Genomic DNA, 17,806 nt, shown 5'->3' with positions numbered 1-17,806 from the left:
CCACGTATCGATAGTCTGTTCGTTCATTTGCTTGTTCGTTCCTCCATTCATTCATCCAAGCTCCAGGCTCCTAAACAAGACAGGTCTCACAAGTCAAAGACTTCACAGTGGAGCAGGGGAGGCAAGTATATGTAGATTATCAGACATGGGGGTAAGTGGGATTTAAAAGAACAAATGGAAGGGCAATGAATTCCGGCTGAGAGAGTTGGAGGAGAAGCCATAGGGAAAGTGGAATAGGAAAGACGTCTCAAAGGAAGCATATACTCATGGCTTTCCATCGAAATGTTGTGGGGGTTTTTTTGCAGGGCGGTGGAGAAGAAAAAGGTGGTTCCAGGAAAAGGAAAACTGTACAAACAAAGGAATAACAATATGAAAGGATATGATTTATTCCCTTTTTGTTTAGGGGAAGAAATAGGAACTAGGGGAGGAGGGGTAGTAAAAAACGCTATTTGGTTCAAACATTTTTTAGCAGTGTGCTCGTGAAAGTCTTAAGCTCCCAGCCACACACACTGGCTTTCAGTCAAGTGGCCCTTTGAGAAACAATTCACACCACCAGGCTTCATAGAAATTTGTTAGCACAGGGCAAAGCCCGGGTAATAGCTGGAAATCTCACTGCAAATTTCCCAACAGGACCTGTCACAGAGTCTTTCAAACCATGCTAGCACAGAGCCAACATGAAACTGATTCAGGCAGATGGTTGCCCAAATGCATCCATCTTTGTTCCCCAAAGACAGGACAGTGCAGAAGTCAGATCTCTTCCTAAATTATGTCACACTGAACCTGTTGGGTTAAAAAAGAAAAGTTTTTGCTTCTTCCGATCTTCTTCCAGTTGTGAATGTAGCTCCCAGGCTGTGGTTAAGAGCACAGACTGCCCGGGTTCATATCCTGGCTCTGGCATAAATTCACTGTGTGACCTTGAAGAAGTTACCTAAGTTTCCAGGATCTACTGCCTCCCAGATAATGTGCTTAAAGCTCTTAGCACTGAACCTGAAGCGTATAATAAACACTATCTCCATCTTTGTACCATAGCCATCTCCTCTGCCCCCCAAAATTGTCTTTTGGTTGTCATAAAATACATTGTGGAATCTGACACAGCTGGGAAGGGAAATATCTGATGAACTTTCATGTTGTTTTGTAGACTATTACTAATAGCGACTTCAGTTTGCTTGGGCCAGATGCTATTAATTACAAACCAACATCACCATGTAAACAACGGTGGTTCTTAATTTTGAAGCTAAAATTAAAATTTTTAAAATACCATACTCCGACACAATTATTTACCCCCATCATTCTCTTTACTCACGCTTCCTCCCTCAAATTGATGCCTCTCTCTCTCTCTAACTCTTATTTTCACTGTGATCAGCTTTGGGAAAACAGTGTATCTAGTTGTTAAGTACTATAGATTATATCGAACGACACTAATCACCTAGCACTAAAAAGCCTCATAAAAGGAAGAAATTTGTTTCTTTACAAGTCGGAATCTCGAAGGAGAAGTTAAAACGAGGGAAGCAGCCTCCAGAACCCGGAGAAGAGTCAGCCTGTTCCGAACTGCTTCCTCCTATGGTGAGGGGGAGACATCTAGGGTCTTAGGCTAAGTCAAGTCCCATCCACCTTTACGAAAAGTGGAAACAAAATTGCATGGCAATGCCTTTTGCAGTAAGTCAAGAACAAGGAATAAAACAAAAGTCAAGCCAACCAGAACTAGGCTGAATCACGCTTAGGCTTCAAAATTGATTATCGCTGTCCTAATTTACAAGGAATTCTAAATTGTCTGGACAGTGTCTCCTTCAATTTCCATTGCAGACTGGACTTGATCCCAAGAGAATGTTATTTTAAGGAGCACATTAAAGAGAGGGTTCGGCATCTGCATGGACAGATTTCAACAAGTAAGGTATAATAAGTCTGGAGTGAAGTCTGTCGTGTTCTTTTTAACTTCTTAGTAAAGACATTTTTCCTTGTATGTCAATGAACTCCTTGTAGGGAAGTACGACCGCCCTGAGATGCAATTCTCAAAAACTTTATTTATTATTTTGATATAAACTCAAGGTGTATGAACAATAAATTTTTGATAGCTCTGACTCCACTGTTGGGAAAAAAAAAAAGTAAACTATGGACTCTGCAAAGAAACACTCTCTTTGAACTAATATTTAGTATTTTGTGTATAGAAATAAAGGCAATTTAGTAAATCGATTCTGTTTACCTGAAAGATTCCCCTTCCGTAGATAAGCTATTTACCTTCTTCTTAGGTGAAGTAAGAACCCATGAAGGAATCTGGCTTGTCAGGAACATAAAAGAATATGATTTCTCAGCGTACATAATGATGACATGGGAATCTGATGCGAAGGGTGATGTAAATGTCTGGCAGTTGCCCTCAGGTGCTCTGTGCATGAGATTTAGAGAACTGGCAACCAGCAAACTAATTACTGTTTCTGGCAACTTGATGCAGGTCCTACCATCCCTGGATAAACAGTTAACACTTCTCAGGAAGAAACAGAAGACAAAAGATTACCATTTGAAGCCTCAGCTAAAGACTAGAAAAATCTGTGGCTTATCTAAGAGCCTTATAGGTTGCCATCCGTGTTAATAACGAAGGTTCAGGAGGAGGGAACGCTGGCAACTGGGAGCCCGGCTCTGGACATCTCCACCCAGCAGTATGGAGCCAGGCCTGGTCCCCTTCCCAGCCCCCACTTGGAATTAACAGACTCAGCAGGAAATCCCTCCCACACCTTTGGGAGGAAAGCACTGAGCACTGTGTACACAAGCGCCCCCATCACAGCCCACGCTACCGTCACGTTTACAACACGGGCACGTTCCAGAAACATCCTAGCTGCAACCAAAAGACAAGGCAACCCATCTGCTGGTGTCGTGTGGTTTCACCGAAAAGAAAAAAACACAAGTCGAGAAGGGCCTAAGCTCCTACATAAATACACTTCGGATATCAGCACAACAAGGAATCTGCTCGCAACAAGAGCAGATCTGGGTTTACACACTTTCAAATTAGGTATCAAAGGCCCAGGCTCAAATCCAGCCTGAACTGGAACCCAGCTCTCAAAGCTATTTCTGAAGATTAAATTGATTCCAGCCTTCCTTCAACAAATATTTACTGAATGTCTACTATGTACCAAGTTCCATTCAACAGCCCTACCAGGCATAGCAAATACCACTGTCTAGGGGAAACTTTTTAAAGACTCCATTAACTTTATATTTTGCATTGTACAGTCTAGTTTTTGTGCCTTTATTAAAGAGCTCTCTTCTTTAAAATAATACTAATACTAATAAAGATTCCATCCAAAAAGCAGATTCAAATACAGATTGATAGCCACACTGCCTTCTCCAGTCTTATCCTGCCCCATTCTCTCCTGCCTCCTGTCTTACGATGGCTGTGCCTCTAACGATGTGAAATGTCTACAAAGCCTGCTTCAGGATGCGAACAACAATCATAAACAAGGACAGGACCCCTAAGTAGGGTGACCAACTGGTCCCAGGTTTCCTGGGACTGTTCTGGTTTTAAAATGGCAAGTCCCTCAACTCAGGTACCCTCTTAGGCCTGGACAAGCTGAGTCAGTGGGTCACCCTACCCCCAAGAAACCAGACCTCAGCAAAGGGAGGTACATTACTTCACTTGCCTGAGGGAAATGAGGCCCTAGGAGAAAGGCGCCTGGTGCCCTTTAAGGAAGGCCTGGGTTGCCCGTGGGCTGTCCTAGAACCTCACAGCTTCCTCCAGCTTCCTCCTGAGAAGGCCTATCCTTTTAAAATGCCACACCATTTAAGCTCTACAAAGACTTTCCAATGACAAGACTCCAATGACACGACATACAGAAGAAATCTTCACATAAATGCCGAAGGCTGGAGTTATTTGGATGTGGGTATTTCCTTGGCTAGTTTAAGAGCTCCTTCAGTTTAGACCATAACTATTCACCCCAAGATTTCCAGAATCCAGCACCAAGACTGGTGGATGGTAAATACTACATAAAATGGACGATAATAATAGTTGCCATTACGCAGGGCTTGTGATGTGTAGGACAACACACGAAGCACCTTATATAAATGATCTCACGCTCACAATAACTCAGTGAGGTTGATTGACCTCCATTTTCCAGAGGAAGAAACCAAGGCTCAGTCAGACCCTATTTACTCAAGGTCATTATGACAGAGCTCATGTTTGAACCCAACCCATCTTGCTTCAAAAGTTCCATGTTTTCAACCATTCAACTGAATTAGGTTCAAGTAAGGTGAGCATATATAGTGAGCCATCAAGAACTGAGAGAGGAGAGTATCAGATACATTTCTTTTATTTTCTCTACTTTTAGTGTTGCCCTTGCAAGAAAAAAAAAAAAGGCAGAAGCCAAAATCAATTGAGTTAAGCTCATACATTAAGCTAAGGCAAGGCAGGGATTTTAGTTAGAATTGGGCAGAATTGTGCCTAGCAAACAGAAGGCACTCAATATTTGAATAAATGTAATGAATACAATTGCATACCTAATATGAGGTTTAAGTTATTGATGCTCAGTGTTTCAAAGGCTATTTTAGCCACCACCATAGGTGAATAGATGAACTCCTACCTTCTGAAGGGTTAGTGTGATGGGGCAGGAACACATGGACAGGTACTTACCCCAGTTAAGGATGGCTGGCACTCTACCTCCATGGTAGAGATCTACCCTCCTGCTCTCCAACCACTTTCAGTTTCATTTAACCTGAAAGGAAGCAATCTGCAAACCTACAGAGCGACACAACTGCAAAAGAACATCACACCAAATACTTTGTTTTTGAGACATCTATCTCTCAGCTCCATTCATTACCCGTCAAACTGAGAACATTATTTTAATGTTAATATATTCCTGGCCATTTTCTCCAAGCAGCTGAACACATTTCCTCTTTCATAATAACACTATCCATAATGATCGAGCATTCCGAGGGCTAAAGAAGACTTTCTATCCTGTGAATTATTCCAAGATCAAAAGAAGTGAGGTAAACCAGATGTCCCTCCCAAAGGCATTTATGGCCAGAAGTTAATTAGGAAGGGAGGGGTGGTAGCCATTTGTGGGAAACTGTCACCCACTCATGTCAAACCCAAACAGCACCATCTGCTCCCTGAGTTTGTTGGCTGGCTTGGTGGAGTGTAGAGTTCTGATGCTGCTTACTGTATGTCCCCAGGAAGAGGGGTTTTTTGTTTCCTTTGTTATTGTTTTGGAAGTATCAGCCCAATTCAAGTTGAAAAACAGGCCACCAGTGACAATTCATTTTGTTAGAATGATGACCCTCTATGAGAATGTTCACCTCCCAACCACTGGTATGCACACTGCAGCCTGGCAACCCTAATCTGATTCAACATTTACTCATTATTAATGCAAGTAGGGGAAGCTCTTAAAAATAATTTTCTCTCTTCTAAACTTCAATTCCACAGGCCCAAAGCATGTATAATTCCCTTACCACAGTAAGTCAAAATCATTTCTGTGTTATCAATGATCGAGTATGTACGGAGCCCTTAATTTGTACAAACGTGGTAGGGAATACAAAATAAGGTCAAACCTCATCCAGTCTTCATCTTTAAGGAACTTGCAAGAGAACCGAGATCCTGCTGTTTTCATCTCTACATCTACCAGCCTGCAGGCCCCTTGGAAAGAACTGTACGCCTTACCCTCTCCCCCAGCTGAGCAATGACTTGTGATATGTGGTTTGATGACAAAAGACACCCTGGGACATCTTGTCAACACACCTCCTGTTACATGAACTAGCTTTAGTGGGTTTCTATTCTTTGCAATTAAACAGAAAGAAAAAGACACTTCAATCTTAGGTGATAATACAGGACAATCTATGATAAGTGCCCTTTGTAAAATGAATGTTGAGTGAAATGAGAGAGGTAATTTTGACAGAGAACTGTGGAGGCGTCGAGGATTGCTATGAGCTAAAATGATGGAGTTAAGTTTTTTAGGAGAGTTAAGAGCTGAGTCACACCTTTAATGATGGGGTATCATGAGGCACAGGAGACTGTAGGCCACAGAATATTCCAGGATTAAGAAATAGGGCCATGCAAAGCATTTTGGGGGACTAGTGGGCTAACCATCCCAGCTAATGTTGTGTTTTAAAGTCATGCAGAGCAAAAGTCAAAGTTGGACAGGAAGCTGGGGCTGGGAAAGCCAGGAATGAGAGAAATAAGGTTCTCAGCTAAGATGTGGCAGTGGGGATGGAAATCAAGGAAGATGTGGGAACTGTCACTAACGATGCTCAGTTCACTATTTACAATAGCCAGGACACGGAAACAACCGAAGTGTCCATCGACAGATGAATGGATAAAGAAGATGTGGCACATATATACAATGGAGTATTATTCAGCCATGAAAAGGAACGAAACTGAGTTATTTGTAGTGAGGTGGATGGACCTAGAGTCTATCATACAGTGAAGTAAGTCAGAAAAACAAATACCGCATACTAACACATATATATGGAATCTTAAAAAAAAATGGTTCTGAAGAACCTAGGGGCAGGACAGGAATAAAGAGGCAGACGCAGAGGATGGACTTGAGGACACGGGGAGGGGGAAGGGTAAGCTGGGATGAAGTGAGAGAGTGGCATGGACATATATACACTACCAAATGTAAAATAAATAGCTAGTGGGAAGCAGCCGCATAGCACAGGGAGATCAGCTGGGTGTTTTGTGACCACCTAGAGGGGTGGGATAGGGAGGGTGGGAGGGAGGGGACATGGGGATATATGTATACATATAGCTGATTCACTTTGTTATACAGCAGAAACTAACGCACCATTGTAAAGCAATCATACTCCAACAAAGATGTTAAAAGAAATAAAAAATTTAAAAAATAAAGATGATCAGTTAATCTGTTAATAAGCGGAACACCAACGTGAATAATAATGGCCCCTATTTCCACAGTATCTATTTCCACAGTATCCCTCAAAGCTTTTACCAAAATCTCATCAGTTCTTATAGAACCTCAGTGAAGAGCACATTACATGTGATTATCTGGACTTATTAATGGAAAGTGAGGCAGAAAAGTTACACTTCCTTGACAGGTAGGTGTAAGATGGGGATGGGGGAGCAGAAAGAGAAAACACAAGCACAGAATACCGCGTTGGGAGACTCCATTTCCTCACGACTTCTTCTCCACCAGCAGCACATCTGCATTTGATCAATCCCTTCCTTGGGGAAGTCTGCTCCCCCAGGAAGCCTATGTGATGTACAATAATAACCTTTACCATGCAGGATGTTGCAATGAGTTTCATCCATGCAGGAATTAATAAATCAAGTGGTGAATAAGGCATCCTTTCCTACTCAGCCCCCTGACTCCCAGCAGCTCACAGGCACCACACCCACCCGCCCCCCTCCCTGCCCCCCGACACACACACACACACACACACACACAACTCCACAAGGAATGTGCTCCAAGGCCTGCGCAGCCACATCAGGTCTCTGGCAGGAAATCCCAGGCCTCAAGAGCTACCCAAAGGAAATGCAAATCACATATACACGACTTGAGGCCTCCCTCCTGAACTCTCACAATGTCAGTAAGTCAACTGGAAAAATAGAAAATCCTTAACCATAAAACAAGTACTTGTTTTATCCTGGAACATACAGTGTAGCTCCCAAAGCCCTGAGGGAAGGATCAGGAAAACCAACACGTTCCTTGCTTCCGGCTTCCACGACATTGCAACCACGTCATTGCGACTGGCAGTGCCAGGAACCACGTTCCCTCCACAGGGGTCTTCTACCTAGATGGCCAACTTCACTATGAAAGTAAAACGGTAGGAACTCAGAGGCCCAACAAAATCTAGGCATGTATTTTGGAGCTTCCCAAAGATATTTCAAGACCAGTCCCTCCGGGCTTCATTTTCTCCCTCTCAGTCTGCGCCTTGCCCTGAATTAGTACCTGGAGGTCTTGGATGGGCTGCATCTGATCTCTCTGCCGGTTTCTCAGCTGCTCATCTCCACCTCAGAACTCCTACGGATGCAATCCTTTGTCACTCAAGGAAAGCTGGACTAGGGGGCAGCCTCTGGGCTCTTAGGCCAACACTGAGGTCCTCTGGTCACTGACTCAGGAGCTAGCAGTCAGCTTACCATATCACCTGCCTATGGAGAGCTGTCTGTAAAAACGACTTCAACAAGGTGATTACTGACCCAGAAGCCATACTCTTGTTCAATTCCATACTTATGCTAAAAGTATATATCAAATCCTAGACGTTCTAATCCATGCACGCATTTATCACAACAAAGATTATTTGCGTGACCAGCACTCTGCACAGCAAAATCTCTCAACAAGCCACCAGCCGCTTAATCCACAGCCCCTCACAATGACTATGCCACAGAACCCAACTATTTTTAGGGAGGGTGCAGAAAGGGAGGCTTTAAAACTTACCACCCTCATAGCCACCATGGTTGCTGATGAAAGTCTGAATGCCCCAGAACTCTCAGGTGTTCTATTAGCCCTATGACCAGAAAATACCTCTTGTCCAAAATTCCTTTGTCTAATATCAAAGCAATAAGAGGAAGATCCAGACTACCCCACACATCCCCTGCCCCCTCTAGGTCTTATCTGCCGTATTGGCCGAGGGAGGCCACATCCTGGGTGACGCTAGGCCCACCGTTGCTTTTTCTACCCTTGGCTGCTCAAACAAACTCAGGAAGTCTTAGACAAGAGGCAGACAGTGAGGCAGAGGAAGTGTGTAAGCAACCCCTCTCTATTATATAATGCTAAGCACAGAACCTCCTAGAACCAGCCTTGGAAACATTCCTGGCCTATCACGTCAGAACAAAGAACTACTCAAAACAGGCAAAAAGAGAAAATAATTATCATTTTTTATTTGATGACCGGTGTGAGGTCATATTAGCAAATATAATAGGAACATACTAGTAAAGAACAGGTTGGAGTACGACCAGATTCTTTAAGCGACGTATCATTTGTTCATTCAATCCATACTCGTATAACAATGTGCTAAGCTAGACCCCATAGGAACACACTAGGCCACATCACTTGTGGAAGGTCATTGGTGCTACTCACCTATATCCGGTTTTCCCTTTTTCAGTACAAGAAATATCAGATTGTCGTTAAACGGGGTCATAGGACTAGTCTGGTGAAGCAACATAAGTCACTTCAGGGTCAGATCATGTCATTTTGGAGCAAGATCCTCTGGAGCTTCCTCTCCCATGCTGCAGTGATCTTGTGACCTTGATCTGCAGTGATCTTGTGACCTTGATCACACGTCAAGATCACACCCCCACCAATTTGGGTCGTTGCATGACTACGATGAGCAGGGCCCACTTGCTGACTGTGTTGGACACACAGTGTGGGAAAGAAAGAAACCGGGCCACTGAGACCCGGAGGTTATTTGTTATGGCAGAATAACCTAACCTATCTTGCTGATACATCACTGCTTAAAAAAGAGAGATCTGCAAACGTCCCCCTCCCATCTGTTTTCTAATTCAGAAAAGCAGAATTTATTTCAAAATTCAAGTGCCGCAGGGCCTGAATAATGCCTTGAAATGTAGAGGGTGCCAACAGGATAGACAGATCTAAACAACTCTGAGAGAATAAGGAATGAAAACAGAATAACCTCTCGACAATGGTGAAATCTACCCATTCATGTGGAATTCAGCTGCGGAGTTTAAAGACTACGAAGAGAAGGTCGCCTTCTGACAACAGGTGCAGACATTGGCGAAGCAGTGAGCACCCTAATGAAAGAGGCGTTCAAGTGGAGGCGGGATGATCATAGGCTGCCTCCTCAGAAGTCCAGTACCCCCTCTTTGCTCCCCTCTCTCTAGCGCCCACTGCACCTAATTAGTCAGGTCTTCATTGCTCCATCCCCCAGAAGCTCTGGAAGGCGGTTCGCCTTTGTGTCTCCACACTCCGCCCCAGCCTGCCCCCTGGCAGCTATCAGAGAGCCCAGTGCCTATCCGGTGCTCCATAAACATCTGCCAAACGAATTAAATGAACACTGTAGAAAGGACTCAGCTCTGGCGGAAAAAGTCGGTCTCATCACCTCTAGGGCTCCTCCAACCTAAAACTAAAACACACTACTGCCGACATCTGGGAGTGGGGAGCATCCACCTAAAAGAACAAATTAAACATCAGTACAACACTTGATTAGGATTTATTACTAGACACAATTGAAAACCACATTGAAAGCTAACCCTGCGCTACGGCTATCTTTGTTCTTGGACATGCATTTACATGTTCAGGCAGCAGTTTTCCCATGTGGAATTTTGTGGGTGAGGTATTTATTTTTTCTATTTAAAACACACACACACACACCCTTTGTTTCTATTGCATTATTACACTCCCTATTATCCCATCACGTAGCTTCCCCTCTTGCAGGAACACAGCACACACCCTGCATTACTGCTGACATAAAAACCACTTGTCAAAATACCTCTACCTTAGCCCCACTACAAGGCTGATCTTTCCAAAGCACTGGTCTTTGTTTCAGCTGGGACAGGTTGATAACTCATCTACTTTTCCTAGTGATACCTGAATGCTCTGAGTCGAAGAATAAATGCCAGCATCACTGATGTTTTGTTAAAAGTCACGTTTCCAAACAAAACTACCCTAGAGGGGAATGACAAATCTTTCAAGTTTTTAAATTTTATTTTTTAAGGGATTTGGGGGGGAAAATGGTGAAAGGAGAATCTGCCCCGGATACCATGCTGTTGCTATAGTGCAAGAGACAGCACACTGGCCTCTGGTCCTCAGCCGTCCCTTCTTCCTGCAAAATAAAACTTGAGTCTATGTCCATACACATCCTTCTTCCCTGCTTCTCGTGTAGGACACCATGACTCTGCGCTCTAGGAGACCAACACCAGGTGTCCTGATCCATCTGAAGGGTAGGCTTTCACTGAGCTTTATCAAGATAACCCCAGACCTGGTTAGGTTGCCATCAAAACAGAACTATCCTTGGAATGAAAAGAATAATAGGCCAGAGTTTTTGGAAAAGAACCAACACCTAAAGATAAAATGCAGACTGAGGGCCTAATGGTTCATGGCTATATAAATGGAAGCTTAACTGAAGCTCCATTTTCTGCTCCCCCAACTGTCCTCCCTCCCACCTCCCAGTAACTTACTTCTGCACGTCCTTCTTGATATTTCGAACACTATTACAATAAACCGGGGGCGGGGGGGGGGAGAGACAGTGTTTCATAAGAAGGTGAACAATTAGGACATTTGACCAATACCTTTTCAACAAATGATATCCCACCTACAGACTGAAGCCAAAATGCATTACTACAGATAAGAAAGCAGACACAAATCCAAACCCCACGTTCAGATACAACTGCCTATGTGTGGATTATATCAAATTCCCCTCAAAGGGAACCAGGTGGAATTTATACAACCCCAAACGCAGCCTGCCCTCAATGACTTCTTCAAAAGGAAGGTTTCAAGTCTTTTGCAATTTCTTTCTTTGAATTAGGAGTTTCAGCAGCCCCTTCTGCTCCGCACAGATAGGAATGGATGGTGTGAGGCAGAAACCACCCAAATAGCCCCCCTGCAAACGCCCGTTGACCTAAATGACCCAGAGACACCCAGGAGGCTACCCAGATTAGCGGTGGTTACCTGAATCTGTCACCGAGTCCCTTTCACCCCCTTCTGCGTGATGACATCAAGTGGAAATGGTACGCGTTTGGGAGGCAAGAGGCTGACAAGCAGGAAGCACAACTGAGCCTGAGCTTTGTTCAGCCTGCAGTGAAATACATGCAGTAAGGGTTAGATAGGCGCAGCAGAGAAACCCAAACGACCTCCCGGGCAGAGCAGCGGTGGTGGCGTGGGTGCACTGGGGGGAGGTGGAGGAAGGCGGCGGAGGTGTGGCGGGCTGGCGGGCCGCCGAGGGGCGTAACGCTTCCTAATCGTCTCCGCGGGACAAACAACGACCTCCCCGGACTCCTCTGCAGTCTCCCACGCCCCTAAGTTATCCTCTGGTTGTAGAGCCTCCACTGGCAACGGTAATCCCTCAGAAAGAAAGAAAAACGAGAAGGCATAGCATAGCACCGTGGAACACAAGCAAAATATACTAGGTAAACCCGGTTATGTGGGAACGCGGGGCGCCCAGTCACGCGCCCAAAGAGACACACCAGCGCTGCGTTCGCAAGCATCCTTCTTTCCGTCGCCCCTGTCCGCCACCTCATCAAGTCCCGGTCACTCTGTTTTGCCGATTTCTCTACTCTCTCCAAAACCTTGCGGCGCCGCCCCCAGCCTAGGCGGGATTGGGGACCGCCGCCTCCGGAGCAGCGTCCCACGAGTCCAGCCTGCTTTGTGCTGCCGCTGCCCTCCCAGGAGCGAGCGCCCCGGACGCGTGGGTGCGCACAAAAGACCCCCAACATCTATCCCTCCACTAAGCCCTCTCCTCCCCGGAGGGGCCCGGGGACCGCAGAGACAACTTCCGGGGGGGCGGAAGCGCTCGACAGAGGCCCTGCCAGGGGCCCATCCCGGGGGGGGGGGGGGGGCGCGCGCGCGGCGCGGGCACGAGACCGGCTCCCTCGGACAGGAGCTCCAGAGGGCATCCGAGGACTCGGCGGAGCCGCCGATAGCGCCGCTCCCGAGACCCAGCCGCGGGCGCAGCTCTGCCGGCGTTCGGGAGAGACGCAACTCCAGGGGCCCCCTCCCGCGCGCTCCCGGACTGCCTCGCCGCGCCCCGGGCCCCGTTCCCCGCGACCCCTGCGGCCCCGCCACCCCGCTCTCCACAGTCCAAAAGGTGCCCCCTCTACCCGCCAGGCGGCACCTCCCCTTTCCAGCTTCCCTAGTTCCGGGCGCGGCCGCCGCGGGGGCGCAGACATCCCTTCGCGCTCCTCTCGCCGCCTGCGACCCAGGAGGAACAGAGCCGAGAAACCGAAACTCACCGACCTCTCTCCGCAGCGGGCTCCGGCGCTCCCTACAGAAGCGGCGACGGCGGCAGCGGCAGCAGCAGCATCGCCGCCCGGGGGTCCCGGCGCGCCCGTCACCCGCTCGGCCAGACGCGCGCCGAGGGCTGCGGGGCGGGCGCGGGGAGCGCGGCGGCGGCGGCGCCTGCAGCCCCAGCTCCCCTGCTCGGACCCTCAGGAGGCGCCCCACCTGCCCGGCCGCCCTCCGCGCTCGCAGTCGAACACCGCCGCCAGGCGCTCGGCTAGGAGCGGGAGCTTTTTGTGTCACCGCCCAGACTCGGGCACCAAAAGGGGTGGGGGCGAGAGGCCGGGCTCCGCTCCCCGCGGCACCGCCCCTCCCCGGCAGCTCCACCTCCCACGCCCCTTCCCTCCCACCTCCCCGCTGGTCCAGGACTTCAGTCTGTCAGTCCCAAATCGCAAACCACTCACGGGCTGAGGAGCCGCCCACCCTCCCCCGCGCGCTCCCTCGGCCTTGCCTCCAAGTGCCCGACCTCGGCCGGGACCTCGACGTTGTCCCCTCCACGGCGCGCGAGTGGGACCCGAGCTGGAATCAGGTGTGAAAGGAGGCCGAGCTCGGCCGGCAGGAGGGCGGGTCTGAGGTAGGGGCAGAGGCCGGCGGGGACCAGTCCGCAGCTCGGGACCTGGGGACCGAGCGAGGGGGGAGTCGAGATCGTCACGTTTCCAGAAACTGCCCTGGGTCCGCGTCACCGCTGGTACTTTCTGGCTGCCCCTAAGAGTTCATGTGGTCCAGGCAGGGCGGGGTCCTGCTTTGGTGGAGGGGAGGATGCGTCCAAAGAAGCCTGAATGACACTCCACCACCTGGTTCCCTAGGATGGGGTGCAGGGAGCAGGAACAGGGAGGGGCCAGTCCTGAGGGTTACATGTCCGTGCGAATCCCCGGGACCTCGGGGCCCACCCTATTCTCCACCCTGAAACCGAACTCCTACCTTAGGGACATGCTTAGAATGTCTAGTTCCTCCGAGAAAATCTAGGCGTGGCTCTTGTGTTAACTGCAGAATAGCAGAATGGAGGAGGGAGGTCGCTGGTAGAGGATGGTGTCCATGCTCTCTGTTGCCTTTTTAAAGGATTTCTTTGCAGAACGGAAACCCAAAAGTCTGTTCTATGACTCTAGTAAAGTGAAGCCTGCCAACTTTCCTGGATCTCCAGCACCAGGGTTCAACTGAGTGGTCCCTAGTCATCCAGCAGAGCGGGCAGCCTTTCTGGGCTGCCAGAATGGAGCTGTCTTTATGTCCCTACAGTCTTGTCCACAAGAAAAGAACTCCCATTCTAACCTCTCCCAATAGTTCACGTAAATGCTTCTGCCAAGATTACGAGATGGAAGCCCCATGAACCACGCTATGTGACCTACTAAAATTCAAAGTGTACTCAAGGGACCCTTCTTGTCTCTCAGATAAAAACCTGTTAATAGTGTTCCCAAATGTGCGGTCACTCAGCACGTACAGAAATCAGTCACCAAGAAACATAAAGCTTGATGGGTATCAGGCTTTTCTAGGATCCCAAATAAAATGTTCACCTGGCTGACCCATGTCCTTTTGCTCCCTGAAGTTATATCCTCTATTGTACACCTGGCAGGAAGGAAAGCGATATGTCTGCTTTAAAAGCAGACATATATTCTTGGAGTAGAAAACTTCAGGAGTCTTATTTTCAGGCTCAACTTCAGGAACCAAAAAAAATTCTTTTCCTTGTTGTTGTTGTTGTTTTAATGAGAAGCTAATAAGAGTATTGAAAACTCTGATATTGACCAGGAGCTTTGAATAGGATGATGAGTTACAACACACCAAGATTTTACTAGAAAAGTTTAGCCTAGAAATATTATTATACAAGAGTGACTTTAAAGACTACGTTGAGGAAGCTACTTTCAGGGATCACTCATTATTACAAAATGTTTAAAATCTTTTTCACCTGCTTTCCAAACAATTCTTTGGGAGGATTCAAGCATTCAGCATGGTGTTGGGTAAACTCTAACACCCTTAGTCATTCATTCCCCCTGACTGGTATTTTAATTCACAACCACATCACGGGTGTTCTGCCTTCTGTCCAGTCTTGTAAAGCTGTCACACAGAGAAGGTTAATTTAGTGGGGCAGACCGGGATACGCAGCTCTTAAGATGAGTTGGGGGCCAGCGCCGGGGCAGGCAGCCACGGTTTGAGTCAGGAGAGGCACAGGCAACTACATGTCGAAAAGGACTCTTCAGTGAGACACTTCCAGGATCAAGGCAGTTAGGAGCAGACAGTGTTGAGAAGCGCACGCTGGCAGGCAGCATGGTCAAAGCTTCAGGAAGGCATCACGCTCCAGACTGAGGCACTGTGCCCATGTGTGGGAGGGAGGGAGACGAGATCAAGGCAGCACCCCAGGTCTTGAAGAACCAGGCTCATCAGGATGGGGCCCCCGGCACTGGGGAGTAAGATAGGATCAGATAGTCCTTAGTTCCTTCAACAAATATTCCTTGAGTGTGGACTCTGTACCTGGACCGTGGCCCTAGAGTTAGGACAGAGAAGGAAACAGACCCACATCCCTACCCTCACAGAACTTTACATCCTAATGGAGGAAGCTGGGAATACACAAGATAATAAATAAGAGAAAGAAACTGTGTGCTGGGGAGGGAAAGGGAAGGAAAGAGGGGAAAATCAAGCAGGGAGGGGTGTTGTGAAGACTTTGTATTGGATGGAAGCTGAAATTTTAGTTTGGTGGCCAGGGAGGGCCCCCTGAGAAGGTGCCTTTTGAGGGAGAGACTTCCTGCCATCAGACAGGATGTGTGTGAGGGGGAGGGCTCTAATATCCCCACTCCACTCCCCTGGGCTGAGTCAAGGTACTGGGATTGGGTTACAAGGTTAGTCAGACCAGTAACATTTATTGATGCATAGTCACTTGAGGTTGAATGAAAGCTGCTTAAATCCAGGCAGGGATGAGTTCTTATTCATCTTTGTACCCACAGCATCAAGCATAGGTATCCCATAAATGTTTATCGAGCTGAACCCTTAAATCTCCTAGAACACGGGGTGGGGCTGAGATAAATGTGACCCCATGATTCCCAGGACTGCCCTTCTATCGGGATGTCACTTCCACAAAACAATGTGATAATCTTTTGTTATCACTTTTGGTGACTGTGTTCTTGATCTTCGAGGGCAGAGATTATATTTCAACTTGTTCCCTGAGCACCTAAGATGCTAAGAGGGAGGGAGAGAAGGAGGAAATACAGGAGAGAGGCAGAGTCAGAGGAGAATGAGGATAGGGAAACACACAAACCCTGCCGGGTGCTTAAGACCCCTAAAGATCTTCATCCAGCCCAATAATGAGCATGAGTTTTCTGTTTAACATGTTTGAGTTTTACATATTAAAATTGCATCTTGAAACTGAACTATGGTGATAGTCGTACACTTAAAACAAGTGGATTTTATGGTACATAAATTATACCTAAATAAAGCTGTTTAAAAGCATTGAAGTAGGAGCTACATTTAGACAGCTTTCGTGTGCTGTGAATAACCCAGAGGCATATTTAACCAAACACATTATCATCCTTCCTAATAGGTGTTTAAACCAAATAGATTTGTATGAAATAATAGGAAAAAATATATATTGGTCCACGCCCCCAGTTCCTGGCCCAGAGCTCCTAAAACCCTTATTTTCTCAGTGATAAGTACACTAGAAGCATCTTTTATTCTAATATTTGGTCTTTGATACTGGTTCCTGACATCAAGGTGATAGAAATGTCTTTTGTTCTAATGAGGTCACCCTGGGTGGGCTCCTGGATGGGGGCTGGTCACCAGAAAGACCAAGATCAGAAGCTTGGAATTTTCAGCCCCACTCCATATTCCCCCAAAGAGGGGAGAGAGGCTAGAAGTGCAATTACGAATCGATCATGTCTCTGTGATGAATCCTCCATAAAAATCCCAAAAGTACAGGGTTCAGAGAGCTTCCAGTTGGTGAGCACGTTGGGGTGCTGGAGAGGGGTGGCCTGCAGAGGGCATGGACGCTCCTCGCCCCTTCCCACATACCTCGCCCTATGCATGTCTTCCATCTGGATGTTCAGCTGTATCCTTTATTGTACCCTTTTATAATAAACTGGTAAACAGTAAGTAAACGGTGTCCCTGAGTTCTGTGAGCTGCTCTAGCAAATTAATCAAACCTACGGCGGGAATCTCTGATTTAGAGCTGACTGGTCAGAAGCACAGGGGACAATCTGGACTTCTGATTGGCGTCTGAAGTTGGGAGGTGTGCAGTCTTCTAGGACTGAATCCCTCACCTTTGGGATCTGACGTTATCTCCAGGTAACTCCAGTTCTCCAGTGTCAGATCTGAGTTAAATCATAAAGCCGCCCAGCTGCCTTATGGTGTCACAGAGAATTACTTACCTTGGGGAAAAAAAACACACATTTGGTGACCGGAAGTGTCAGAAGTGAAGTATTATATGTGAGAGTAAAGGAGAAACAACCAGGAGAAAGAGTGAATTTTTCTTTCTCAATTTGCAAATTTACTTTTTCCCTTATGTGATTTTTTTGCCACCTTAAAGTACACATAGTCTTTTTAAAAGTGTAAAAAACGGTCTTCAAGTACATATAGTCTAAGATAGTTTACTGTTAGCGATTGCTAAAGATAGTGCACATTTCAAGACTGGTTTTTATTTGGGGGCCCTACGTAAACCAATCTCAACAGACTAATTATTCCAGTAAGGTGTTCTCTAAGTGAGAGAGCTACTATACTTGAAACAGTGTCTAATCTCTTACCTATTTAGAGCCAGGTACTATCTATGGACAATGCAGCCTCATCTGGAACAAAATAACTGAAGTATTCTGGAAACTCCAAAGGATTTCATAAGAACCATACCCAGATTGCTTTTCTAAAAGTGGCGATGGGTTGAACAAAGCCATCTTTTTTCTTAACCTCATCTTTAATATGTACAATACACATTATTCCAAAACTGTTGGTTA

At 46.8% G+C, this 17,806-nt stretch overlaps 1 protein-coding gene across 4 annotated transcripts in view; it reads right to left on the bottom strand.

Moving 5' to 3' along the window:
* The window catches only part of RNF152 (ring finger protein 152), a 75,699-nt gene extending 62,727 nt beyond the window's left edge, over nt 1–12,972 (bottom strand). The window contains exons 1-4 of one of the 4 annotated variants that reach the window (XM_060121441.1): nt 12,839–12,972; nt 11,559–11,682; nt 11,069–11,098; nt 9,991–10,058 (exon numbers count right to left, since the gene is read on the bottom strand). The gene's annotated coding sequence lies outside the window, so the exon portion shown is untranslated. Of the gene's footprint in view, nt 1–8,790; nt 10,059–11,068; nt 11,099–11,558; nt 12,239–12,838 lie in introns of those variants that run through there. The other 3 variants (XR_009534806.1, XM_060121443.1, XM_060121444.1) reach the window with 3 other exon arrangements.
* Nucleotides 12,973–17,806: the final 4,834 nt, after the last annotated feature.

This window comes from Lagenorhynchus albirostris, chromosome 14 (genome assembly GCF_949774975.1).
Source record: "Lagenorhynchus albirostris chromosome 14, mLagAlb1.1, whole genome shotgun sequence".
Classification (NCBI taxonomy): Eukaryota; Metazoa; Chordata; class Mammalia; order Artiodactyla; family Delphinidae; genus Lagenorhynchus; species Lagenorhynchus albirostris.
This window is presented reverse-complemented; position numbering and strand designations above follow the sequence as displayed.